Genomic DNA, 26,579 nt, shown 5'->3' with positions numbered 1-26,579 from the left:
CAAACTTCTCAGCATTTTAAAATTACAAAATTCCTCTGTCATATTCAGTGGTTTTCACGCTCACAGCAGAAATTACTCAAGGAAATATCGCCTTGTTTTTGCAGAAGGTGCAACTGAGGCACAGGGAAGCGAGTCGTCCAAAGCCCCAGCTCCAGCAGCTGGAATAACTGGGACTAGAAACCTGTTATCAGAAGCCTAAGTCTGAATCAATATCCCTGCTCCTACTCGCTCAAACTCACAAAGTTTCGGTAGGCTGCAGGCTTGCTGCGAAGGAAGGCCGGCTCCGAGCAGGGGTAAGCAGGCACCGCGCGGCGCTCCCGTGCCCTGGGCTGGCACAGGAACCGCCGCTCACGTTGCCGTTGTTGCTGTTGGCACTGGGCACCTGGGTATGCGGGAAGGAGAAACACCACCCCTGTTATTCTGCTGTCCTTTGTGTCAGATTTATGGCTCCCTCTGAAGTACATGGGAAATGCATTCACCTCACTTACGGTACGCGGTAGAAAGTGGGATTTCAAGAATGGCCAAAATACCTCTCAAATCTGCTTGCAGAGACAGCAAATTCCACATTTCTTTCCTCTTTGCATATTAATAAAAAAGACACTAGGAGGTTGCTATGAATAGAGATTGAAGGTATGTTTTCCACCCTGTGATAACACGTTTTTGTTCATCGGTGTCCAATGCCTGATCTCGCTTTTTTAGCAGCTGGGGTTACACTCTGTGTGTATTGGCATTATACCCGGCAGACTGGACTGCTTCCCTGCTGCCCACACGGGCCTGGGGGGCACTTACCTCTCTCTAGGTTTCTCCTGCAGGACTGAAGCTGCCTGAGCAGAAGCAGGAGCTCAGCGCGGCGACGCTTTGCAAGTCTCCGCGCTGAGCCCGTGCCGCAGACGAGCTGTGGCATCGCCTTGCAGGGCAGAGGCGCGAACCCCAGCACGCCCGGCCACTGGAAAATACACAGCAATGGGCAACCTGCACTAGGGATCAAATCTGTACGAGCAGGCTGACATGAGCAGGTTGTGTCTTTATACAGATTTGCTGATTCTGATCCAATTCCTTTGCTTTCGCTTTCACTGGAATTTATCTATGTTAAGGATGCAGCTTGGCGTTACACGCTTTTCCCTCTGCAGTACCACAGCTGACCAAGACGCAGAATGTGTCAGTCCGGATGCTTGAGTTAAAACTCACATCAGCTGCAGGGGGTTTAGTTAGCAGTGTAGCTGGATTCTGCCTCTTTGCCTGCTTCGTGCCATCTGTCCCAGTTGCTGTTTGTCTTTACACTGTGCCGCCTCAAGTGAGAGCGCAGGGGCTGCCTCAGTCCCAGCATCTCACCCATCCTGCTGCCATGGACTCACTCGCACAGTTTGTTTCCATCTGACTCAATTCTATTTCAGGCTTAACCATAGGAAGATTTTTCTTGCCTCACATTCAATATTCGTGGCATTAGTCCGATCCTTAATGAAGAAACATCTCTGTCACCAGCGCATCAATTATCAGAAATGGCAGCAATTGTGGGAGCCTCCGCGGCGGGGAGGAGGGCGAGCCGGAGCGCGGGAAGCGCGGCACGTTAGGCTGCACTGGCCGCTCACCTTTTCGCAGAGCCCGCTCAAAACTTCTCAACGCTGTAGGCAAATTGAATTTTGTCACTCTTAGCATAGGGGGCTGGGTCTGCCAGCGCTCCCGCTGCGGGAACCGGAGGAGCAGGGCTGGCGCGAGACGGCAGCTGAGACCTACAAACCCCAGCTGCATAGCCACGTCGTACCCCGTCTGCCCCTTCTTGGTGCTGTGCATCAGCGTGCGCAGAACGAGCACGCTGAAAGCGTCGGGTGAGTGTTTTTCCAAATCTTTTTTGTCTTAAGCTGTAAAAAGAGAAAAGGGGGGGAGGGGGAAGAGGGGAGTTGATCCCATGAAACATATTTCTTGGTTGCTGAGAGACATCTGACTTTAAATCTCCCTAATGAATAAGCACAGTGCTTTTAATTTTGTTTATGAAAACAGACTTATTGTGATGGCAAAAAGCATGAGTCAGTGCCCCGACTGAAGGGGTGTGCTGCAGCTGGAGACACTCACCGAAAAGAAATGCCTAGGAAACCAAAAGAGCGCTCAGCTCAGCCAGTGCCAACAGATGCAGTTTCTCCTTTGACAAAAAGCGTTAGGATACAGGGAGCGGGGTGAGGCTCCCTCATCGCCGGGCAACTGGCTGTTGAGCAAGTCTTGCCACGAGAAAGCTGAGAATTTGGGAACGAGTGCCGAGCTGGACGTGCTTGCTGACATCGCCCGCCCAGCAGCTGCAGTACTGATGCTCTTGCGTCCGCTGGTCGGAGCCTGGCTTGCAGGTTTGGGGTCCTGGGTAACTACTGCAGAGCTGCTGCTGGTCATCAACACACACACACACACACGATGCAAACAGGCTGGCCAACAGACACTTTTACGTTCATTTTGTACTCACACATATGCAAATACAGGTACAGAGCAGAGTCGGACCCCGTATCCTCTCTACAAAGCACACGGATAAATGGCAACTGGCCACGGAGATGGGAGCATTACCAGTTCCCAGTACTGGTGTTGCATTATTTGCACCTTTCACATTTTCTCTTCTTCGTTACCATGAGCGTCTTGCTCCATCCCATCCTCCCTCTGCCACCAACCAATTTCCTGCGCGCTAAGAGGAGCCTATAATTTCAGAGGGTTATTAGTTCAGCACCTTTCAACAGCAGTAATTATATGTTCTGTTTCAAATTTCTGTTTCAAGTGAGCTATGCATAAAATGGAGCCTTGGATAAGTGAGTGACAGCAGGTAATACTGGAAATCCTTGGGTAGATTGCATTAGCCTGTTACTGTAATTCACAGGAAAAGTCCCATAAAAAAAATAAAAATTCTTATTTAAGACCTTTTCCTGATTTTGATGCCAGCTTTGTTCCCCAAATTTTAAGATGGTTAAATTGCAGCTGGGCCATTTCTAAGTTCATGTGAAGTTTCTGATTAAGCAGTGACTTTTCATGTATCTCCAATGCAAAACCAGGCCAATTCTTCCTCTGCTCCCAAAACAGCAAATGGGAGAAGATGCAACACCAGCCCAAACAGAACACCAGGGTTTTTCATTGAAAACCTGTGGAAATTGCCCTTTAGTTTCCGCAAAGCGATGTCAAGCTCTCCTGATTCCCTGGCTCCAGCGCCCGAGGCCGGGGAGCTCCCTGGAGGAGGCACCGACCTCCCAGCCGTGTCCCCGATGCCCAAGGGCCCGGTCGCGATTTGCCATTTTGCTGTGAGCTGCCGCACTCCTGGCACGAGGAGGTCTCGGCCCTTCGTAACAGTCATAGGCAAGACACTAATACAAAGAAATACTAGTGAATAATAATTTTCCCAGATGATGCATTTGAAATAGTCAGTATCCATGCAGGCTCATAATTCAGGGGGAAAAATATGTATTAAAAAACTAGTTCTCTGGTACTAAAGTTGGCCCAAGCCAGCCCCTTAAAAACAAAACACCAAAAAACCTAAGCGCTGTAGATTAGTTGGCTTTTCACCAACCAAGTCCTGATTGAAAATCAAATGCAGATGTGAGCAGAAAAAAGCAGCAATTTCAGCTCTCCCAGCAGCCGCCTGTTGTTGGCACGCTCCAGAAAAATATCAGTGCAAACTGGTACCGTCTGGACCACTCCGTAGCCTTCGTGGCAATTATGAGGCCAGCGTGTTCCTGCTGTCCCCATTAAGATAAACAGTGCTTTTCCGCAACAAAGAGAAAGGAGGGATTAAGGCAGGCAAAAAGAAAAAAGGACTCAGATGGGAAAGCTTAGTTTCCTTACAGCTAAAGGGTATGTTTGCAACTCAGTGCTACGAGTGACAGCGTAAGCCAAGAAATTCAAGCCTGCTCCCTGACGGTGCCGGCATGGGCAGAGACCTCCTGCACATGGCAAACGGGGGCTGCATCACCCAAAGCTGTAACCCCCAGCCAGAGACCAGCAGCAGCTTGGGAACAGGGAAGACAAGAGCACTAAACACAGACTTAAGCTCCTTTAGTTTGAAAAAGAAATGAAGACGAAAGGGAGAGTTTGATGATAAAAGATGTTTTGTGCTGTACTGGCAGAGGAGCAGGACTGATGATGTGATGAGTCAGAGCCCTCTCCAGGGTTCGCAGCACCAGACATGCATCTTCCAAAAGCAGCCTCTGTTTGAGGTCCCCGACTCCAACATCAACAATACTTTCCTTGGGACAAGGATCGGTCTTCTCTCAAACTTAACTCTTCGTTTAGGGGAAGAGAAGGCTCCCACCGCGCCCTTACGAGCTGCTGTGGGGACAGAGAGGCTGTTTGAGCAGCTACTTGCCTTTAGGAGCAAGGGAGAACATGCTGCATCAAAATCATTTTCATGTGAATGAACCTATTTACTGTACAAATTTCAGCCTATTCTGACTTGCTGTACCCAGAAATACTAAGAGAATTAAACATTAAACATGAATTTAAAATTGCATGCGGTGCCAGCAGCAGAATTTGACTTTGCAGGACTTTTTCACGTAGCTCATGCCACTGCATACACTCCCCAGCACTCCCAAACATCTGCTGCCTCACTCGCACCGTTTGCAGTGGCTATCACACAAGTTACACGTTGTCTGTTGGCAAAAAGATGTGCAAAATGAGAGCTGGCTCGGAGAGCCGTTCACCAACAACAGCAAAAATTGTCCTCAAAGCTTCTTAGAGAAACGCAGCCAGAAGGTATCGCTCTCTCTCTCTTAATTGATTCTCTCTGGAGAGTGGGAACTTGGAACTTCTCTGCAATACTGACTAGCAGTGCACTTTTTAAATGAAAACAATTAAGTCGATAATAATGGATATCCCAGAAGCATTAACTTTCATGCTCCATTTTGTCCCATATATCTACGACAAAATAATCTGAGAACAGAAATATCATGAAAACAGAGAGGTTGGAAAAAAGATCCTTGCATCAGAAAACCTTTCACCAACACAGCCAAGTATAAAATATCAGTCTGGTTCATGACTCATCTCTGAATCTATAACTATTTAAATACCAAAGTACTTTGAGTCTTATGTGGTCATGATAAGTAACAACAGGCAACTGAATTCACATCCTTGAAGTGTAATACTTTAATAAAGAAAGCCCTCCACCTGGTCATCTGCTTTTTCTTCCCCCTGTTCTTTGTCTTGTTTCTTCATCATCTTGCATTCCTACCTCTTTTTTCTCCCAAGAGGGCATTGAACCCCCAGAAACAATCAGAACATTGCAGAATCATCTTGAAAGAAATGTGGAATATGCTACCAATTTTTAAAGGAACATCTTTCATATTCTTTACACAATACGAGGCTGCGTATGTCTTAGTGTAAAGAAATGCATAGCGACTACCTCCTTGTTGTTCAGCCATCACTATTATCAGCCCCAGAAAAAGAAGAACGAGAAGTAGCACTATTTAATTGCAGCGTGACTCTGAAAATTAAGATTTTTCTCTGCTTTCAACTCTGGTATCTCCCAGGATATGTGCTTCACACAACATAACTGCAAGATGTGCACTCTGCTGAGGGCTGGTTCTGGTGGGTATCAGGGCTGTGTCCTCCAGGAACCGAACAAGAAGCAGCTCTCACCCCTCTGTGTGCTGTAATCCCACCTTGGAGCTTTGACCCTCTTCCCAGCCCACGAGATGTGCCAGCAATAACAAACCCATGGCGCTACTCCAAAAACTTGTTCCCAGTGGCTGTTCTCTTAATTCTCCACGTGGAGCCACCAGGCATCAGGCAGTCGTGAACTGCCTCCCCAGAAACCGCCCCGCCTGGGGCCAGCTCGTCCCCAGCTCTCCTCGAAGGAGCCGTTTGCTCCTTGTGCCCTGCTTGCGGGGCAATTCCAGAGCCCGGGAACGGGGAGAAGACAGGAGCCCCCCGGGGCTGCCGCTGCCCGGCCGGGCAGCACGGTAGGGACACCAGCAAGGGAATCTGCTGGCTTCGCTCTGCTGGTAAAAATGACTGCTTTAACGTTGCACGATACGCGTGAGCTTGCCGTGGAGAACAGCTGCTGAACCGACTTCTGACCTTGAAAAGCCTGCAGTCTCTTGAAGATCTTCCCTTTGCCATTCGGGGTGGATGAGTACCTGGTTCTATGTCCCTGAAAGCACAGCGAGGAGGCAGTGCTGGGCTCGGGGCCGAGGGAGCCCGCTCGGGCTCCGGCTCAAAGCACAGGGCAAAGTGCACCCGAACGCAAACACGGAGAATGGGACGTTCTTCCCCCCCTTAACTCTTTGGTGCTGCACTCCTCCTCCAGTCTGCACTCACAAACCTACGCCTAGTCAGTGTTAAAATAAGACCTAATTTATCATCATTCAGCCCCCAAAACTGAGGCACTATGGCAACTTTCCTGCGAGGGCCTGGCAGTCTAATGTAAATACTATTCCACCTGCACTAACACACCTTGATTATTCGATCGCAATGGGATGGGATGGTGCTGCCCGTTCTAAAGAGAAAACTGATGCGTCAGAAGGCAAAGCATTAATGCAGCTCGTTAGCGTAAGCTAATTAAAGCCAGGAATCCTGGCTCGCGATCCTTCTTCTCTCAACCGGGATCTTTGCCTGGTCAGGCTTTTCCCCCTTACCCTGACACGGGAGCGTCAGAGATCCCTTCCAGCCCTGTAAGTAACCATTACTCCATGAAAACTGCGTTTCCTACCCTGTTCTTTCCACGCTATTTGCAGCGTTGGCTGGGGGGTGCCTGCAGCCCGCAGCACCCTTCCCCTCCCGCGGCGCCCGCCGAGCGCCTCTCTCTGCCGCAGTCCCGCGAGCCAGGGCGCAAACGTCACAGCGCCGGCGTTTTGCAGCTTGCCCCTCCGATACCTGCGAATTTAAGCCCTCATAAAAAGGGCAGTCTGGATTTCCAGTCCCCTGGATTATGAGGAAAATCCCCTTCCCCGGCAGACGACGGCAGAGGGCTGCTCTCCAAGGCTGCCGGCAGCCGGGGGCCGAGCGCAGGCACGCGGGAGCTCTCGTTCGCTTCGCTGGCTATCGGCCTGCCTGTAATCTGGGCCTGGTATACGCACAGAGCGTTTTCAGTCCAAGCCTGGGATTCATGCTGGAAAACCGAACTCCTGTATCCAGAGCCCTGCTCTTGTCTAAGGGGCTCAGGCTGCGCTGACGAGAGCAGCCCGGGCTCTGGGACCCATTTTGCTCAAACTCTCCCCTCAAGACAGAGCTGGAGCCGGACTTGAGCCTGCGCCAGAGCTTGCCTGAAAGCGTCCTGGCTCGTGGGCAAGTCCGGACTTGGAAATAGGCTTGAACATATGGTCCGTGAACAGCGTACACGTATTCCCAGAGCTGGGTGATCTGGCGCTTGCGAGCTTGATGGCTGTTGACCCTGAAACCTAAAGATCAATAATGATTTTAATGGCAATAATTTGAGCAGAGCTTTCCAGCTGCTCTGGAACTGGATTGTCAGCCTTTGTCCCGTGCCAGAAAGGCTGCTTGGTGCATGTGCTAAACCCAAACCCTTTTGGTTTCCTTGCTGCAGAGCTCTGTCCTGTACAGGCACAGCCTGGGCCAGAAACCGTTTGCCTCCGCCAGACGGATTTAGGTCCCTTTCTGCACCATCACCAGTTCTCATTCCCTTGGGCACTGAGTATCCACCAAACTCTGCAGCTCCACCACTTACCCCCGTGTCAAAACGTGCACCCGGCTGGAAACACCTGCAGCTTCACGGTCCCAGATGCGCTGTGCGAGAACGGGTGCGGGAACCCGGACCAGGCGAGCGCTGTCTCAGCATCAGGCCTCGGCGGTTTGAAGGTGCCGGGTCCCTCCCCGGCCTCCCCGAGAGGGCCGCGACGGGGACTCTGCTCCCTTCGTCCTCTGAGGCAACACGCCGCCATCTGCAACACATTACAGCCGTTTCAAAGAAATGTTGTCTACATTAAGTAGAAGTATTTAATTAGCACTTCATTTAGAGCATGTGGTAAAGCTCACAGCCCCATTTTGGGCCAGAGATGATTTTCAAGGGTGGGTGGAAAACAGCCGAAAATGCCAGGAGGCCAGTGCAGCTTGCAACAGCCACTCGCCGCTTGCTTCTGTCTCCACATCGTTGCAAGCTTTGCGGAGACGCTGCCGTTGTTTGCAGGGCTGGCGAACCGAGGGGAGGCCCTGAGAGCAGATACGAAGAAAGCCGGCGGAACAAGACTTACAAATGCCACGCGCCGTCTGCATCACGTTTCTCTCACCTGTGTCAGGTCTTCAGGGGCTGAAATTGGAGTCGGAGGGAGACCGTTCCCGAAGGTCTGCTGAGCCACAGGTAGCTTCTCGGCAGCCTCCCCCACTCCCGCGGCGGCCGGCCACGTGGCGGGGCGCGTGCCGAGCCCTCGCCTGGCCCAGGGCTTCCCCGGTGACTCAGGGATACCCCTCTGAGTCACGTCCCTCCTCCGCCCCGGGGAGAGGCGAAGTGGTTGCTGGCCTAAACCAGCGATGCCTTGCAAACCGTGGGCGCGAGGGTGGCGTGGCGGCGGCCCCCGGCCCCCGGCCCCGGCGCGGCCCCTGGCCCACCCAGCACGCCGACCGCTCGCTCCCGGGGGAACGCGCAGCCTGGATCACACATGCAGCCTCCTCCCAGGAATTTTAAAAGCAAAACTCTCCAGTATTGTTTCGTGGAACTTGCCCATAGTTTTATCAGCGCCTATGAGGAGACTCAAGTGTCCGTGCTGGCCTAAGCGTTCCTCCTCGGAAGGAGAGCCAAAGCCTCAAACGCGAGCTGCTTGCCAAAATCCAGAGCAAGTAGAAAGACATCTCACAGACGGACAAGAGCAAAGTCGTTGCACTAGAGCTGTTGGAGGGATCTGGCTACACATCTCGCACTTCTCAGGCTGAAATCTAGATCTGGCTGGCCTCAGATTTTTGCATCTGCTTGAACTCAAAAAAACGCAGCCACCTACTACCCTCCTGGTGCCTGCAGTCCCCCCGCGCGCAGCCGGACCGCTCTGCAGCCACCTCCGCTCGCACTCCTCAGTGGACAAAACCTCTGCCCAGTGCGACGTGTCCTACCGCAGACTCAAACGACAAGGCTGGTGCAGGAAGCTAAAATAACTGGTACACGGAAAACGCAGCGTAATATTATCAGAACAAATGCCTGCCAGAATTTTTAAATGTTACAGGTGAACAGCTAGATCAAGCAGCTGTGGTTATCTCTGTGTGTGTCTTTATGTGTATTTATATACACACATCTATATGCATATACATACACACACACACATATATATCTATATGAACTCTTCATTGTCTCTGTACATACAAACACTATTAAAGTTGAGGTGATAATGTAGTGAATATGCACATATAACCACTAACCATCACATGTTTGATGCACAGTGTTTCAGCAATTTTCTGTCCTGTACTATGTCATCTCCTTGCAAAAGTGTTCATGGCTGAAAGTAAAGCTAGTAATCTGATAGATTATTCTCATTTAATTATCTTAGCATATGTCCTTCAAGTACCAAATCCTAATAGAATATATATTCTATGCACACCATTATAACCCAACTATCATTAGAGACACTGTATGACACAATTCATGGACAAGCAGGCGTGCTGTCATTTTGATGATGGAAGATTCACACACCAAATTTGAATGTTATGACTCACTGGAAAGAACCATACCTATCTCTAGAACTTCAAAATTTCTAAAATACAGGTAACAGAATGCCAAGGCTGCTGCAAAACCTGAAATTCAGGCTGTGAGATGACCTTCTGAGATTTGTAGTTTATACTCTGGACTGCACAGTCAAAAATTTTATGACCGTGTCTCTGTTCTGCGTGTACGTAGCGTGCACTCCTGAAACCCTATAGTTGCATTCGTAAAGTAGACACTCTGCAGCTTTCCCTTTGGTACGTGCTGGTACGTGTCTATACCTAGCTATACAGGTATAAACAGCCTTTTTTGGGGGGGGACAGGAAATTCTGAACACACTATTATTAGGAGCACAAGTCTGGATTTCCTTTGAAAATGCAGTCTATAATGTTTCGTGAGGTTGAGCTGCTGCTGCCGTATCTAACACTGGGAAGCTTTGTCCTCCAGCGGCAGCTGAGCTCGTGCCCGTCCGAAGACTGGCACATTAGGGCACTCTTCTGTGACTCATGCGGGATTATATATCGCGGAACAGTGTGTAATTTAATGACTGTGCTCTGGCAAATTGTAAAGCCTGTCCCTGCTGAGTCGTGGTGCAGCGAACGACGTGTGCCACAAGGCCAGCTCTCCGGGGGTCTCTTAGGAAATTATAAGGTAGGCCCCAGTCTGCCAAAATTTGAAAGCAAAAGATACTTCTGCTATGTACTGTGACCGTGTCTGCTCACAGTAAATGTGGCTGGAAAAGGGTAAATTTGCTTTTTAGAATTACATAATTCAAATTATGCACACAACACTCTTGGGAAAAGTACGTCTGTGTGGCTCCAGCCTGCTCTTGCAGAAATCAATAACCTAATCTGAACGTTAGCAGATGCAGGGTCTGCACGTCGGCACTGAGCATCTCGGCAGCTTCTCCCTCGCGGTCGCAGCACAGGGAGGAGCTGGGTGCTGGGGAGAACAAGCACATGGAGCAGCTTTCTTGAGGAAGCAAGGATGAGAGTGAATACAAGTGCAAGGGGTCTCATGGGGAAGAAACTGGTTTACATTCGCTGAAGACACTGAGATAGGACATAATGAGGAGAGAGGAAAGTCATCCTAAGCCACAGTTCTGCTGGCTTGCCTCCTCCTCTCCGCATAGTCCCTGGAAGATTTCCTGGTGGTACAAACTGCCTCATGTGTGTCTTGTTTATTGTTGGCCTGGATAACTTCCTTTGGAGTCAGCCCAGCCCCTGTTGGGAACATAGGAGAAATCTGGATTCATTTGAAACTCTCTTTTGGAAGAGGCAGGGGTGTCCCTGTCAACATGTCAAATTAGGAATGCTCCGTTTGGTTTAATGGAGCTGGCGTTCAGTTTAATCCAAAAGGCTCCATAAACTTCCATTGTCGTTTATATTCCAAAACTTGCAGTCTTCAGAATTACAGATTTTTCTTTTTTCCATTTTTTTGAAGGTAGTGGGCTCCTTATTAAATTGTATTTCTTTGCTGTTTGACTTAAATTGTATTTCTTTGTTGTTTGACTTGATAAATCATCTCCACCATATCCAGCAGAAAGTCTCTGGTTATTCCTGCATAGAAAGGTCTTTTATCAATCTGAAACCAACATAATATTAATGATCTGCAAAATTTAAAAATGCATCAAAGAACAGAGGAAAACCAAGGAAGACAATACTAAGGAAGGATATCTAAAAGCATTGCAGTACAGAGTAGAATCAGAATTATTTGTTCTGACACAGACTTCTCATATTATTGGCAAGTCTGTTCAGACCTGAGCTTTAACATCCACTTCTGAGAAGTCAACCTAATTATTCTTCTCTTACTCAAAGAAGACTGAACTCATTCATTTTTAAAGGAGATGAACTGGCTAATCAAATTAGTCCTTTCCATCAGTAAATTGTAGGGTTCTCTGAAGTACCACTTTATGGCAGCATCATAGAAACTTTCTAAATACCACATCAGTGAGAGATCCTTACTTGATTTTTGAAAGGATAGATAATTATGAACTTAAGGCACTGGGCTGACACTCAGGACATCTGAGTTTAAATCCCATCTCGGACATCTATAGCATCTATTGGGTGACTTTCAATGGGTAGCTGTCTTTCATTTCCCAGTCTGCGGAACAGGGATTATAACCCATCCTCACACTCCTGTTTTATCTGCCTGATCCAGTTAGGTGAAAAATTCATCAGATCAGGGCCTGCCTTTTCGTAGACACTAATCAGCCAGTGTCCACCAGCCAAGTGAGACCCGGTCAGCTGGGAACTCTGCATCAACACAATCTGTCCAACAGAACATGTGTTTCAGAGATTGCTCAACACTTCTGGAGCAGGCATCCCTTGCCCAGGTCTGAGACCCTATAAACCCAGCTTTGTCAGGCAAAGGGATTGCTACCACAGTTATGTCACACTGCAAAGGCAGAGTTTTTAAAAGAAACATGACTGCAGCTCCACTAGTGTGTCACAATCAAGCTACCACAACGTGCGGAAATTACTGTTGAGAAAGGAAATGGTTCATGTGAGTGATATATAAAATACAAGCGAGTGAAATATAAAATGTTCTTAAATTTTTCTTATGTCTCAGCACTATATACAATAAGTAGAGAAAACAACAGGGTAAAAGGGAAGGTGGGTTTTTTTCTGTTTTAAAATTGCATATAGGTAGTTCCCATGACTGTCAATCCACACATCTCTTCCCATAAATAACCTTACAGCTCTCTTCATGAAGACAGGTAGGTGTCAGACTCCTTGAATTGCCTCAGACTTTTGCTTTTGAAAATGTTCTGTTAAAAATATGCAGGAAGGTTTGGATAGGTTTAATGTTTCTAGAACTGGATCTTTCAGCATAGCTCAAATGTAAGTGCCCTTAGCTACCTGAGATATTGCTCTAAAGCTGGTTTTTGCATTACTAGTCTCTGAGCACTTCCTTCAGCCAGAAAGCTCCCAAATTAACAGCACAAGATAAATTTACCAAAGGACCATCCATAATTCCCTATCCCTGAATATGCTGGATGCTGCCATGGTAGGATTCTGTTCATGCTCATGGTATTCACAGGGAAGCTGGGACTGTTTAGTGAAGTACGGAGGTGGAAGTGTGCAAAAAAAACATGTGGGCAGGATGGTTCCAAACCTGGCAGCTGTATCTTGCTTTTCTGTCAGGTTTCTAGTGAATTCATGAAGATCAAGAGCAAGTCACACTTCCAGAAGACTTGAAGACAAGAGGGGTCTCAAGCTCATCCTGAGTTTGGAATTTGCTCAGGAGAAGCAAGATACCTGGGCTGGGACTCAGAGAATCCCCCCTCTGTGCCAGCATCAGCCCTTCTCACAGTTCTCTAAATCCACATGCCTTTTCCTTATAAATTATACTCCTGCCTCTGGGTTAACCTAGGTTCCTACTGAGTTCCTGGCTCCAGGGACCTGGGAACTGCAGTAGACAGAAACCAGCTTCTGATAAGCAAAAGCATCAGAAGGATGCTGCGAAAGTCAGCAGATTCAGGTTTCCACCTTTGGGAGAGACAGTTGTGCTCCTGCTAAGCAGAAAGGGGGATCTGGGGACAAGTACCCACAGTCCCACTGGCCACAAGTACCTCCAGTCAGTAATATCTCCCCTCAAGGGGAAAAGCAGCAAATTTTCAGCCATCCCGTCACTCAGTGCCTGCAGGAATTCATCAGAAACAGTAAGATCTGCTGCATGTCTGCAGACACCCTTAATGCAACCCACGTCCTGAAAGTGGGGCACTAAATCACGTTACCCCTTTCTGAGGCCAGTGTGGGCACAGAGGCACTACCTACAGCCTGACTGGCTCAGGTCTCAGCAGCACCAGAGGACACCAGGAATGCCAGCAGGAGTCCACACCCGCGTCCCAGGGGCTCCGCACTGTTCACGCCAAAGCCCGGTTGCTATTTCTTCAGTGCAAGGTATCTCACCAGTGCCAGCCACTCCGCTGCCTTTCCCACTGCCCCAGGCACAAGAAAGCTCCGTGGGAGCTCATCCCAGGGGTTTCCACTCCCTTTTACGAGTGAAAGTGAACATAGCAGCCCACAAACTGGAAAATGTTCAAATTGAACGGCCAAAACTTTGTCCCTAAAAGAATTCTCCCATGTCACCTCGCCTCTGCTCTCTGGCAGGATGAAGAGCAATGACCCAGATCGTTACTGTGTCCTTCAAATATGTTGGTTTTCATTTAAAATTCTTCAGGCCCTTCATTTTAATTCTCTCTCTCTCTCTTTCTTTTTTTTTTTTTTTGTTTTTTGGGGTTTTTTATTTTTAAGTCCAAGGCATTTTAAATCTATAAATGCTAAGCTCTGGGTTGTCTGACCTAATTTTCATTCATAAATACGATGCTCAGAGTTCCCCGGGTGCCAATTCTGTACTGTCCAGCATGAACGGCGCAGCAAGAATGTTTGTTTCCCATTTGTATGTGCATAAGCAATTACTGGAGACCAAATCCACATCCAAAGAAACTCGACTGCATCAGAATACAGAAATTTTCAGATCCCAGCTGGCCACAGACACACTGGTTGGTAATTTAGCATGATAGGTAGCGTGACCTCAGCATGAGCTGTATCCCAAACTTAATGCCAACAGTGAAAAAGATTAATCCCCACAGAACCGTGGGAGGTATTTCTATCTCTGCTCAGTTTCTTGAGCCTGACACTTATGCTAATGTCAACAAGAAAGAAAAACAGATACATTTCAAATGAAATTCTCTTACGATGAGCTCTTTATAAGCAATAGACCAGTGTTCAGTTGGTGGCATTAGTTCAGTCCTGACTGGTCGTTTAGATGGTAAAATTAGTTTTTGGTAGTATGTAAAGATCACTGCAAAACAAGCAAACCAAACACTGTACCACTGTGCTAGCATGATACAAAAAGTAATCACAAGGAGATGAGAAAAATAAATGACATAGTTTTCTTGTCCTGTGAAGCTCTGCGGGCAACTTAGAATATGCAAGTGAAACACCTTCTAATGGCAACAACACTGCTGATCGTCTGCTTTCATTATTGCAGATAAATCCAGAGCAAAAGGTCTAAAATTGAAGGCAAAATGCAGAAGTTATTAAATCCTCCCAGCACGAAGACACAAATTAAAATTGCTAATAAGATGGGAGATGGGTAGAGGTTATTACAGAAACATTAACTTCACTTTTAACAAATCTAGTTCTTAAAAATGTGTGTTATAAAATGACTTGGATATTAGCTATGGCAACGAAACAAGTTGTCAAAGACTCCAAAACTCACAGTGCAGCAATTTTGTAGCTGCTATTTTTGGAATGGGTAAATCTACTGCATTTGTAGGGCACTGCATTCAGGTCTGCTTTGCAAATGCAGCCGTGTTTTCAGACTGAACGTCCTTTTTTCCTGGTTCAGCACCTAAACAATACTTAGAAAGCTCAGCACATTCAGAAAAATGTTCACTCATAAACCTTAGGACTGGGGCAAATAAAGCTGTCATACATTTTTAATATTTCTCAGCTATTTAGAATGTAAATAGTCATCATTCTTGCAAAGCAGAGCCTAATTAGATTCATAAATTAATATTGCTTAAAGGTAGAGTAGAAAAGAAGCGTGTATTTCTGAAGCTCATTTCACTTGGAGGAGCCCTAGCTGTCTTATATAAATTAATGAGATGTCAAGCATGCATAAGTTTTACCCTTTGTAAAGCATGAAGAAGTAAATGCAAAGCTGGGAATATGAACTCCACAACATATGCCAGCCCCAGGCCTTTCTACAGGCTCAGTGAGTAGCTTCATTGAAATCATGGGGACCACTTGGACAAAAAAGATAAAAATGAGCATGGAAGGTCTGTAGGATCAGGCCGAGTTTCTAGCCAGAACATGCCTATGGAAGAAATATTTGATTTCTGCACAGAGCAGAGCACAGAATGTGCTTTTATGTGAGTTAGTCCAGAGGTAGTGCCTGACCGCAGAATGAAAAATAAGTAGACAAAAAAATGTACAAAGTAAGTCCCTTGCTGGCACCGCAGCATTAAATTTCACCAGGGAGCAAGCTGACTTAAGGTAGTGGCTGCATTCAAAAATGACGATTTCCAAGTAATTACTTATTCAAGTAATCAAAGCTATCAGTTTTATTGAGGCAACTCACATGAGTAATGGAAGCAGGATTTTGCCTTCAATACTGACTGCTGTCAGAAAACTAATCATCTATCTTGTGCCATATACTCTCATCCCAAGGAAGGTCATCAACCGAGACTGAGCTTCAGCAAAAAGAAGGATGGGAAAGGGCCTGGATCTGGGTTTTGGAACAAATCTCTGATCTGAACTTGATTGGGATATGCCACCACTTCATCAAACCATTTCTGAGAGTGCCCCAGAGAAACTGGAGGGCTCCAGGAGATTTTTTTCGCCTATAGCCAGCTGTGAAGCTGCCCTGCGTGTCAAGCTAACCAACCTACCCATATACTCAGAAGTTCTCATCTTCTAAAAAAAATCAGTTAAACAGAAGGGATAAAAACCCCACAAGGAAATACTTCTAAGAAAACCTCCAAGGCAACTGACACCCACCATTTATCTACATAATCATCCTGAGGTGTGCAAGAAATCCGGCTTAATCTACAGTTGACGAGTGTTTTAGTCAAGCAGCTTGATGTCAACATTCACACCCACAAAACCATGTAGGTGTGGAAACTTGTGGGTTAAAACCCTCCCATTTTAAGGCATTTTAAACCCTGTTGTCTCTCTCACAGCATGTGCACGAGATCCACAGGCTGGTTTGAAAGCAAGGGCTCGGAAAAGGCTCTGCCGAGGCAGATCGTCTCACCAAATCTGTGCTGTTCAGAGGGTGGAAGTACCGAAGCAGGGTTTAGAGTTCGTCCTCTCTTTGCAGGTGAACACATCCCACTCAGGCTGAGTGCACAAGAGAACACACATTCAGTAGCAAATAAAAGCTGAACTCAATGTTCCTCAGTTATTAGCCACCAGCGAGGCACTGACCCAAGGCACTCCAAACCAGTGACCATGGGTGCATTCAAAAATCCAGCTACGTACCCGGGTGGGAGTTTTGCAGCTATCCTTGCTCTCCTCTCCTCCGAGACGCTGCATCTGAGACTCCGGTGTGGGCTTTCCAAAGTGGAGATCTGCGCCTGCGTTTTACAGCTCGTGTTTCTCCTCTTGGTAGTACGTCTATGGAGAACCTGGATGAAACGCGGGAAAGCGCACTGTCCCTATCGCAGCCCCTCGGACACCCAAGCCTACTGTTTTCTATTTTCAGGTGGGATTAGAGAACTATACAAATTACTTCTTTTAAAAAAATAGATCCACAAGGGAGCTAAAAAGACATCTGGATGGCAGAGGGTTAATGAGGACTTTCCAGCTCTCTGTGAGAGCTGCTCACTGCGCAGACAGAGCCCTCAAGTGTCCTTCAGCCCACGCCGGTGCTTTGCTCAATAGGCTCGAGAGTCCAAAGGCAGCCGCTGAAACTGCCTGCTCCAGTGGATGTTTGTTTATCGGGGGAAGAATAAACAGTTGGCCACACTGTGGTTATAGCTGCATCTCCTGAGAAGCCCTCAGCATAGCTGAGGACATGCATAATGCATGCAGACTAAACACACACAGTATAAATTTGGGGATATTTCCAGCTCAAAGGCTGCAGGTTTGTTCTGTTGGGCAGAAGGGCAGGAGCGCTCGCTTCCCCTCACGGTGCTGCCCTACCTCGGCTCCACGAAGACACCAGCCAAGGTGGTACCTGGGTTATAGCTGCTGGAGCAATTTAATACCAGTAACTGTCATAGCACTGTCAGCTGCAAGATGCAGATATGCGCATGTGAGAGGAGGAGGAAAGCTTTCCTTCTGCTCCAAATACCAGGGCAGAACATTTGTTCTACAGAGCTGTCTTCATTTTTCATTATTTTGTCATCTTTAGTAGCATCTGAAGCAGAACAGGGCACCAGACAGGGCACAACAGTAAAGCAACCCGTATTCTCGTCTGATACGAGAACTGATAGTCACACAATGTGACTTTTGCTATTCTTGCCATATCTCAAAGATGAATTTCATTTCCATCCCATTTTCAGGTCTTTTTGAATGGATTTACTTGACATAGGGAAGATATCAGGGCTTAATGCCACAATTAATAAATAAAAGTGAACGGTTCTATTGAATATCCCAAGCTAGTGGGCCAAATACATCTTATTTTAAAGATTGCTCATTTTTATTCACTGAATAAAAATAACAAATGATGTTGCAAATTGGAGAGTCGTAAGTCTTCCTCAATAGAAATATCTACATTAGAAATCAAAAAAGAATTGTTTAGATTGGATTTTCATTACACAAAAGACTTTTCATTTTAGCTTCCTTATAGTTTAAAAATAGCATGAGGGTTGAAACTAAAAACTAAATCTGTTCTATTATATTTTTATTAACAACAGTTCTCATGTCAGGCTGCCTTCTTCCCAAGCAACTTTTTTCAACATTTCCTTTTGAGAGCTGGCCAAGCCCATAACCTTGAATCCATACCTTTCACAGTTTGTTGTGAGTCCAGTTCAAATCCCAGGATCAATTTATTTCCTGGAATTTAAATGCTGCTGTGATAGATAAAATACAGATCTGAGAAAAAAAATCAGATTAACATGTGTATATGTTTCTGTTTAAAAATAAATAAATAAATAAATAAACCTGAAATAATAACAGCTTATGTTGAGACCTAATTTAATGTAAGCCATTTTTAATTTAATGTACATTATTTACACAGTTTTCAGTCAGTACCTGCCCACTGCTGAAATCGCGAAAAGATCAAGCAAGTGACCTGGGCGAAGCTGCTATCCAAGCACCAGGAACCCAAGTTTGTTGAATAAGCAAGTAAATGAGCTTTGCTTTGGATAGTAATGGTTTTTTCTGTGGGAATACAGAGGAAAAAAATCATCTTAATGCATTTGAGTAATTGTGTTCAGTGAGTGGGTCATTCAGCACGGAGAAGCCAGCCAGGAGTCGAAAGAGGAAGAAAGTTTGTTTTCTTCTTCCAATTTACGAATAAAAACGAGGTGCGAGAGGCTCAGCTCTACGAGAGCCAAAGCCTTGGCACCCACGCTGACAAGCAATAAGTGGTTCAATTTACCGACTACAAGTAATGCTTCCTTTCTTTAATAAATGCATTCATTTTAGTTGCAAAACATACTTGGGTAGACTTATTTTTTTTCTTTCTGATGTGTCCAAAGTATTTAAAGGCAGCTTTTAACTCATACTTTTAAGCTGCTGCTTTTATGATTTTTGAATTATATTTCAGTTTTCGTACAAAAGCAGTTTGATACAAATTGGAAGCAAAATTAGCCATCCGGTAAATGATATAGGCCTTTCAGCATTTCTAAAACGTGAATTTATTATTAGAAAGAATTAAAAAAAAGAAAAACTGATAATCTGAGTAAATACCTACCAAGCTACAGAACAACTTAAATAGAAGTTTATCCGTATCTTCTGTCAGAGAGCAAAAAGAGCAAGAAAAATAAATCAAACACAAAATCAACACGTCTTAAGGAAGTAACTAAAAGGTACAGACAGAAAACGGCTTTAAAACGGTTGTTTAGAACTAATGTTTCTGACTTAATTTAAATCATGACTTCTTTTAATAACTTAAATAACTTCACTGAAACCAGGTCACCCCAGATAGTCCCCTTTGCCCCGGCAGAGGTGGCAGCTGAAGGGACTGCTGAAGCCCTGCCGTACCCCAGCCCGTGTGCCGGAGCCGTGCGCTGCAGCACGAGGGGACGATGTCGGGGGTTTTCTGGCGTGTTTCTGCTCCTCGGCAGCCGGAGAGGCGCTGGTGCAGAAGACCGCTGGTCGTTTTCCCGGACAGCCACAAGAGGGGAGCCTCTTCCTTTCAGACCTCCGGGAACGGCTTCGTAAGTTAATCATCGCACGGCAACTATTGACTTTAAGAGGGAAAGTCAGCGCCCTCGGCTTAGCAGGGAAGTTTGGCAGCCTCACCAAAGGCAACACATACGGGGGTCAAGGAAGAAGAAGCCGACCAAGTGATAACCGCACTGACTATTTACGTGCGCCCGTTACGGCTGCGTTGGGCTCGGGCTTTTACAGGACAGTTTGATGCGGAAGGATGCATTTTTTTTCTCCCTCACGTGAGAGTGTGTGGAAAACCCACTTGGGTATTTGGAGCATTTTGGTCACTGCGGGAATCCATGGGGATAATAAAAATTAGTAAATACCTGGTGCTATGGCTATGCAGTTGCTGTCGCTGAGATGGCTTCCTGGGCAGCTGTGCCCCGGCTCCACGGTCGAGCGCTGGGTCACGCGTCGGGAGACGGCCGGTGGCCATGGGACATTCCCGCATGGCTCCGAGCTGGCACCAGCCGCCAGGCATAAGGGAGCCCCAAGCGCCCCTGCTGCTCACCTGCCATCTGCAAACTCACCTTGGGAAGCCTCGGGTAATTCCCGTCCAACTTTGTCTCGCCCCAGCGGACCGTGGTGGGGTCTCAGAGGAGGCTGAGAGCTTTCCCGTCCGCGGGCTGACACCCCACGCAGGGGAAGGTGAAGGTGAGGGAGGACCACGGAGCGCCCCGCAGCTGCCCGGGAGGACGGGACACCAAGGACTGGGGGCAGCTGCAGAGCAGAGAGATGAAAAACGCTCCAAGGCGTGGAGAGGGTGCAGAGGCTGAAAGCAATCTCGCAAGTCAAAACATTACAGAAGAACGGAAAGCATGAGACATATTGTTCTTACAATGCAATAAATAGACCGAAACGCAAATACGTCTCCATTTCTGGATAGAAGGCGGCCCAGCGTGACATGTCCCTCCAGCTGCCACAGCGCGGCCCTTCTCCCTCTGAGATTTAGCCCTGCGCCACCGCCTGTCCCCACAACGGGGTGGCCTGCAGGCTGTTCCACCGTGGGACCACCTGGCCGTTACATCCTTTTACTTGCAGCTCCGTCTCCTGCTTTGAAGGACAGCTTTTCTCTTTGCTTGCCCCCGCGGCTGCGGAGTTGGAGGGCAGCTGCGTCGCCGTAGCACAGCCACGACTACCTCGTCCAAGGCCCGTTCGCTTTCAGTACACCCAGCCGGCTGCCAGAAAGGCCGAGGAACGCATTCTGAGTGCGCACTGGCTGCGTGTTGGTGGTGGAGTGTCTGAAAGCTCTAGCTCTCACGGATGGGAATTTCAAGAGCATAAATCATCTGAAGCGGTTTAAGCAGCCTTTGTACAGCCAGCTCCAGCAGAAGACGGCTCAGCCTTGGGTTTGATGGCTTTCCAGCTGCTCATTGGGAACCCCGCTGTCTTCTTACCACAACGCGGTTTTTATGTAGCAGCCGGGCGGGGGCCACTGCTCCTGCTGTGCTCCGCACACGCACGCGGCTTTGTACGGGATAAATCACCACCCCCGAGCGAAGCGGCAGCAGCCTCACGTGCCGCCTTGTCAGAATTCACGGATCAAAGCTTATCCAAAGGAGAAACTTTGTATTACCAGGAAATTTTTTTTTCAAAGCAGAAACTGCGTATTCACTTAAAACACCCTTCACTTAAAACAGCTCCACAGAAGAGAAAAATAATTCAGAGCATGTTTTTTATCACAAAAGAGGGATGAGGTTTAAAGGGGTTTCATTTTTTTAACAACTCCTACCAGTCCTGACCTTCCCATATAACTCATCAGCACTTTCTGATACAGACTTTTATTTCTCCTTCTTTAAGTAAAGGGAAAAAAGTGATGAATTTTAACAAAGATATCTCTACGCCTCAGAGTTTCTCAGAAGTCTGAGTAAAAGCAGCACTAACAACACACAGAAAGCTTCAAATAGTTTGAAAAAAAGCTCTCTTTCTCACCATGGATCAAGCGTTAGTTGCACAGTATTTCTTGCTTCATCATCCTACCAGTTCTCCAGTCACCTAAGCAGAAAGGATCTGATAAAAAAAAAAAAACACACACACGCAGAGGAGGAACTTAATACACTGAAATGTTTGAAGCTTCTTTAGACAAGTATCAACGTAGTAATGAAATAAAAAAGTCGAAAAGGTTTACATACACTTCCCCCATTGTGGAGCCCACCTCACCAAGAGAAGCATCTTTCCTGGGAATGATTGAATCTGTTTTGGTTCTGATTTTATCAAATGACTTTCCTTACCATGGTAACCACTACTTACCGAGACCAAGGGAAAGGACCTAACTTAAATATGAGCTAACCGAGGAGTGATCAGTTCCCAGTAAACTCAATCGGAAAAAATTGTTTTGAATACAAATGTGTTGCTCATACAGTGATTTACTTTTGAAAACTAGGTCACTTTTTAGAGATGTGATAGAGCTTTATTTAGATGCATAACTTTATTTAGCATCAATTGCAGCAATCCTGGCCCTCAGACTTTATCCACCTTGCAATGTTGCACACGGTCAATGATCCTGTTCCAGCTGCTTTCCCGCAGCAGCTCGCCCTTCCCGTGGCCATGCATGGAAGCACAGCCCTTAAATGAGTTACCTGGGTGAAAAAAAGTTCGAGCCGTTGCTTAGTGAGATGACGCTAATCTGCTGTTGGATATCACTCCTTCTGCATAATTAGGGACTGCCTCTTGATGGTATAAATAGTGTTATTAATTACACTGGTATTAATACTGCCACCAACATTATAAGGCTTCGTTATGGATACAAATTGGGTTTGTTGCAAGATCAAAAGTCATTAACAGAAGGAACGTGCAATTCCACCCTCTCTGCTTCCCTGAGCAGGACACTGACGTGGGCACAGAAATGTACGCTCACGAGCGTGCTATCTTTAACTTTCCGTCCATCTTCGTTTTCTTTCCCCAGATGAGGGCTCTGGGCAGACCAACGTTCAGGCGTTCGGTCCTATCGCTGCGAGAGCCTGAGATTTGTCTCTCTTTCGCCTGCCGAAATCAGGTGAGGAAAGATGCACCCAACACAGACCATGAGGACTGGGAAAAAACAGCATGCCGAGGGCCCAGCACCAGTTCCTTCCTATGGCAGCAGGAGATGCAGTTGCGTTTGCCCTCAGGAGACGTGTTGATCCTTGTTATTTGAGCAGACACACAGGCCGGCAGCTGGCATGGTGGAGCCTCCCTCATTCACATCCTACCTTTTGTCCCATTTCCATGCATTGATGTTCCCCAAATTAGCCAGGCAGATGCTGGAGAAACATCTGCTTGGCTTTCCTAGGCACGAGGAGCAAACGCAGAGCTCTGGTTTGCAAAAATACCAAAAGCAAGGGTGCTTCTCCCTCTTCTTTGGTGACCTCAAGAAAAAATCCCATTAAGGTCAGAAGTACCCTGCTTCTAACAACATTTCACTGTATTTCTGCCTACGGCCCAGCGTGAGTGCAAAGCGTCCCCGCGGGCAGCCGGCAGCGAAGAGCCCACCTGTGCAGCGGCCCCGCGGGCCGTGGCTGCCCGCCTTACCCTTACCCTCCGTGCCGCGCTCCCTCCGGCGCGCCTTGCCTCCTCGGCTCTCCCCAGCTGCCCCCCAGGGCAGCGTGTTTTACCTGGTACCTTGGGCGATCGGCAGAGAAAACCATCGAGTCGGGCAGCAGGACTGGTGACTCCGAACTCCTCAGCAAAGAGAGGAAACTCGTAGCTACTTGCAGAGAGAAACTACCCATGCTCAGACAGAAACAACAACAACAAAATCTCGTTAAAATATGCATCTTCAAGGATGCTGGGTTCTGCTTCTTTGCCTTTAATCATTAAACCATTTTTGTTACTTTCATTAATATTGTCACTTCTGCTGCTTTATGCTTTATCAAATTAATTAATGCTAAAGATTACAAATGCTGTTGTGTGCAAGGTCCTACTAGGATTCAAGGAGAAAATATATTATAGAAATAAACTTTTATGAAAGAACCAGTTCTGGAAGAACGAGTTAAGCAGCATTCCTAGACGTCAGAGGTGAGCTAATCTTCAAAAAGGACCATGATCTCAGGAATTTCTCATTTGTGAGGCAAACTAGAAAAAAAGAAATAACAGCAAGTGCAACACAGACCTGTTTTTCTAGTTAAAAACTGTTTAAATAATATCCTTACTTGGATATGATTTTATTTGGGAACATAAGAATGTAAAGGGCCCCAGAGCAGCATGCAATCAAGAGACTGCTCGCAGTCTGCATAGGAATAACCACCCCCAAACCGAAATCCCCAGGGAACCGTGCAGCCGAGCCGACTGCAAATTGCGTGTGGGACTGCCAGCCTCAGGTTGCCGCTGGCTCTTAGCCCAGCTGTGATTAATCACCAGCTGCCACCGTCCCTTAGCTCTTCTGTGACTCAGGTGGTGCTGTAAGCACCTACGCTGGAAGTCGTGTAGCTCATAAAATGAAATTGTGCATCTAATTACCATTTACAAGCATGCATTTTGTAGCAGGTTGTTCGAAAGTTGTAGATCTTAGTGCATTAATACAACAAATATTTGGGGGGCTTTGGAAACCTCATAAAAACAACGGCTTATAATAATACCCAGCAGCAAAATCTCGACTTCGCAGATCAAAGATTGTGAGGCAGGTGGTTAAACAAGGATAAACCCATACATTGTGTTTAAAAAGCAATTGATTGTGCCGGTGAAGAGCCCCTCGGCCAAATTAAAATGTGTGAGACCATTATATCAGTGGAATTAACCAAGCGCTTTAACTATTAATGAAACATTACAACCATGACTTATTTGAGGGGGGGAGAGGAGAAGAAGAAAAGCAAAGATGCTGTGGAGAATGGTAAATGCATGAATTGACATAGTTATACTTATTTCCATTCTTTTTATATTTCTGAATTAATTCAGCGTTCATAAAAAAATACTAGCAGCCTCTGAGAGGGCTGCAGACACGCACAGGATTTCAGGCCGTGGATAAAAGCGCATCGCTTGGGTGCGTGTCTGTACGTGAGTATCGGAGCGAGGGGAGGCAGCGGTAGCTGCCCCACCGAGAGCCCTGCGGCAGCACCTCTGTCCTGCCCTGCCTCCCGTCCCCACGCTCTCCTCCGACGATAAAACTGCTACATGAAAAAAAACCATTATCATCACCTTTGTGCCCCGCAGGACCGAGTGGCACAGCCTGCTGTCTGACACTCGCTGACTAACTGGAAAAACGCCAGCCGCAGAAATCAGCTGCTGCCTTTTCAAGAGCTCACGTGCTGGCAAGCAGTCCTGCGACAGAGGAGAGGAGGCTTCTCTCTGGAGGCGACCGGGAGCCGGCTGAGGAAGCAGTGCTGCAGCAAAGCTTTTCACGGCGCGCTGCGGGAGCTCCCGTCCTGCGGACGTGATGCGCAGCAGTAACGCCAGGCACTGACAGCACTGAAGATTTTCTCCATACCAATACTGCAGTGCAGCTCGGTCGGGAAAAAGGAAAAAAACTGAAAACAGAATTGGGAGGCAAAACAGGCGACTGAAAAAGCTGACTGACACACCTGGATCAGTTATCCGCTTCGTTAAAATCAACACTGCAGAAACGTCCCTTTGCTTCGAATAAACTAATTCCATTCTGTGGCCTTAACCAGGGGCTCCCTTGCAGTTAACAGGAGATGTGACACTTATTTTCAAAGACAGAATTTAGCCTATGATATTAATCCTTTAGTATAAGTAATTGCACAGTCCACCTCCTATTCTGTATCAAGATGAGTGACAGTTTTTGCTAATAGCACACCTAGGAGGGAGGACATAGTCTCATCTGGAGTCAGATGAGAGGTCTGTGGCATAGCCAGACATGACTTCCAACTAGATTTTTTTAAAACTTTTTCCAATGTTTTTCTTTTAAACACAAGAGAAGGCTCTTTCCTTCCTGCAAGCACTGCAGGACCAAGGGTACTGAAAAACAGGGAGCTTCTGTATCACAGAGAGTATGTGCTCTTGTGACCTAGTGTCCACATCAAGGCAAAATTAAGGTTTTAGAAATAAACTTAATTCAGATATTGAACTTGCAAGTGTTTGATTTGCAAGCATGATCTTTTTTTTCCACATAACTCGTTTGAGCTACGCCGAGTTACACCCGCCCCAGGCACACAAGTCATCAGCAAGGTGGGAGTCCAGCGACCACGGACACGTCGTCACTCTTGGTGCAGCAGCTTTCCGAGAGATGATCCTGAACAAGGTGAGCACCAGGCAGTGCAAATGTAGCAGTAGCTCCTTAGCATCCCCAGAAATACACCCCCAAAAAACCCACGCCAGTCTGTACTCCTAACACATCGGCTGGCAACGGAGGACTAGTTTTCCCCTCAGGCTTTGGCTTCAAAACTTCAAACAGCCTTGTGTGTGCTAGGATTGTAGCTCAAGCTAATCAGTTAATTGGAGTTAAGTACTTTGAGAAGCTACATATGTATTTTCTTACGATGAAGAGGCAGCCGCTGCCAGCAGATCTCTGCACAGTCCACTTGCGGTTTGCCACCGCTTGGATGTGCACAGAATTTTGAGCTAACGGAAATCCAGAGGACTCAATTGAAGCCAGAAGCTTTTAAACCCTAAAGCTTGAGCACTGTGAAGCCTTTGGATGCATGATGCTGGGGAATTGCAAAACTTGATTACTGAACCAAATCTTGGAGGCTTCACTGTATTTAATGCTTCTTGCCTGGGAGCAGGAGCTTGGCAGGAACATGCAGAAGGTCTCTGAGATTAACAGCAGAATGTCGCAGAGCCTGAATTCGTGTGAAAAAGGATTTGGACTCCGAGTGGCTGTTAGTAGCAACTGATAGCAAATTTTCATTCTGGCATGCAATTAATAATAATAGCATCTCATTGCCCATATACAGCGCTTTTCATCCACAGCTTAAGCTTCTTCAGGATTATTACTAACATTTTAGAGGAGTAGGAAAATATCACTGGTAGGTAAAAATAATTTGCCCCGGCCATCTAGCTTGTCAGTGGCGGAGCTAAAGGCAGAGCCCCAGACTGGCATTACTAAGCCACACGTTCTCCTTTTGAAGTTATACCTATAACCATGATTATCCCTCCATATAGACACAGCCGAGCTAGCAGCTGGCCTCGCAGCAGCAGGCAGTGCCCTGGCCACCTGCGTTTTTCCTCCTTTTTTCCATCCTCTCCCTCCTGCTGGGCTGCAGCACAAG

At 46.9% G+C, this 26,579-nt stretch overlaps 1 long non-coding RNA gene across 15 annotated transcripts; it reads right to left on the bottom strand.

The window, feature by feature from the left end:
- Positions 1-26,523, bottom strand: LOC112982897 (uncharacterized). 15 transcript variants are annotated; one of them, XR_003259096.2, is made up of 8 exons: positions 23,035-26,512; positions 19,264-21,444; positions 18,974-19,014; positions 18,310-18,438; positions 16,594-16,739; positions 16,367-16,452; positions 7,643-7,856; positions 5,080-7,355 (listed from the first exon to the last, which is right to left on the bottom strand). It is a non-coding gene; the product is annotated as an uncharacterized LOC112982897 (long non-coding RNA). The 15 variants fall into 15 exon arrangements; XR_010391914.1 differs by adding an exon at positions 18,061-18,150 and having other exon boundaries at positions 18,310-21,444; positions 23,035-26,517; XR_010391916.1 differs by having other exon boundaries at positions 18,310-19,469; positions 19,761-21,444; positions 23,035-26,517.
- Positions 26,524-26,579: the final 56 nt, after the last annotated feature.

This window comes from Dromaius novaehollandiae, chromosome 16 (assembly GCF_036370855.1).
Source record: "Dromaius novaehollandiae isolate bDroNov1 chromosome 16, bDroNov1.hap1, whole genome shotgun sequence".
Taxonomy (NCBI): Eukaryota; Metazoa; Chordata; class Aves; order Casuariiformes; family Dromaiidae; genus Dromaius; species Dromaius novaehollandiae.
Note: the sequence above shows the minus strand (reverse complement) of the source record. Positions and strands in the feature narration are given on the sequence as shown.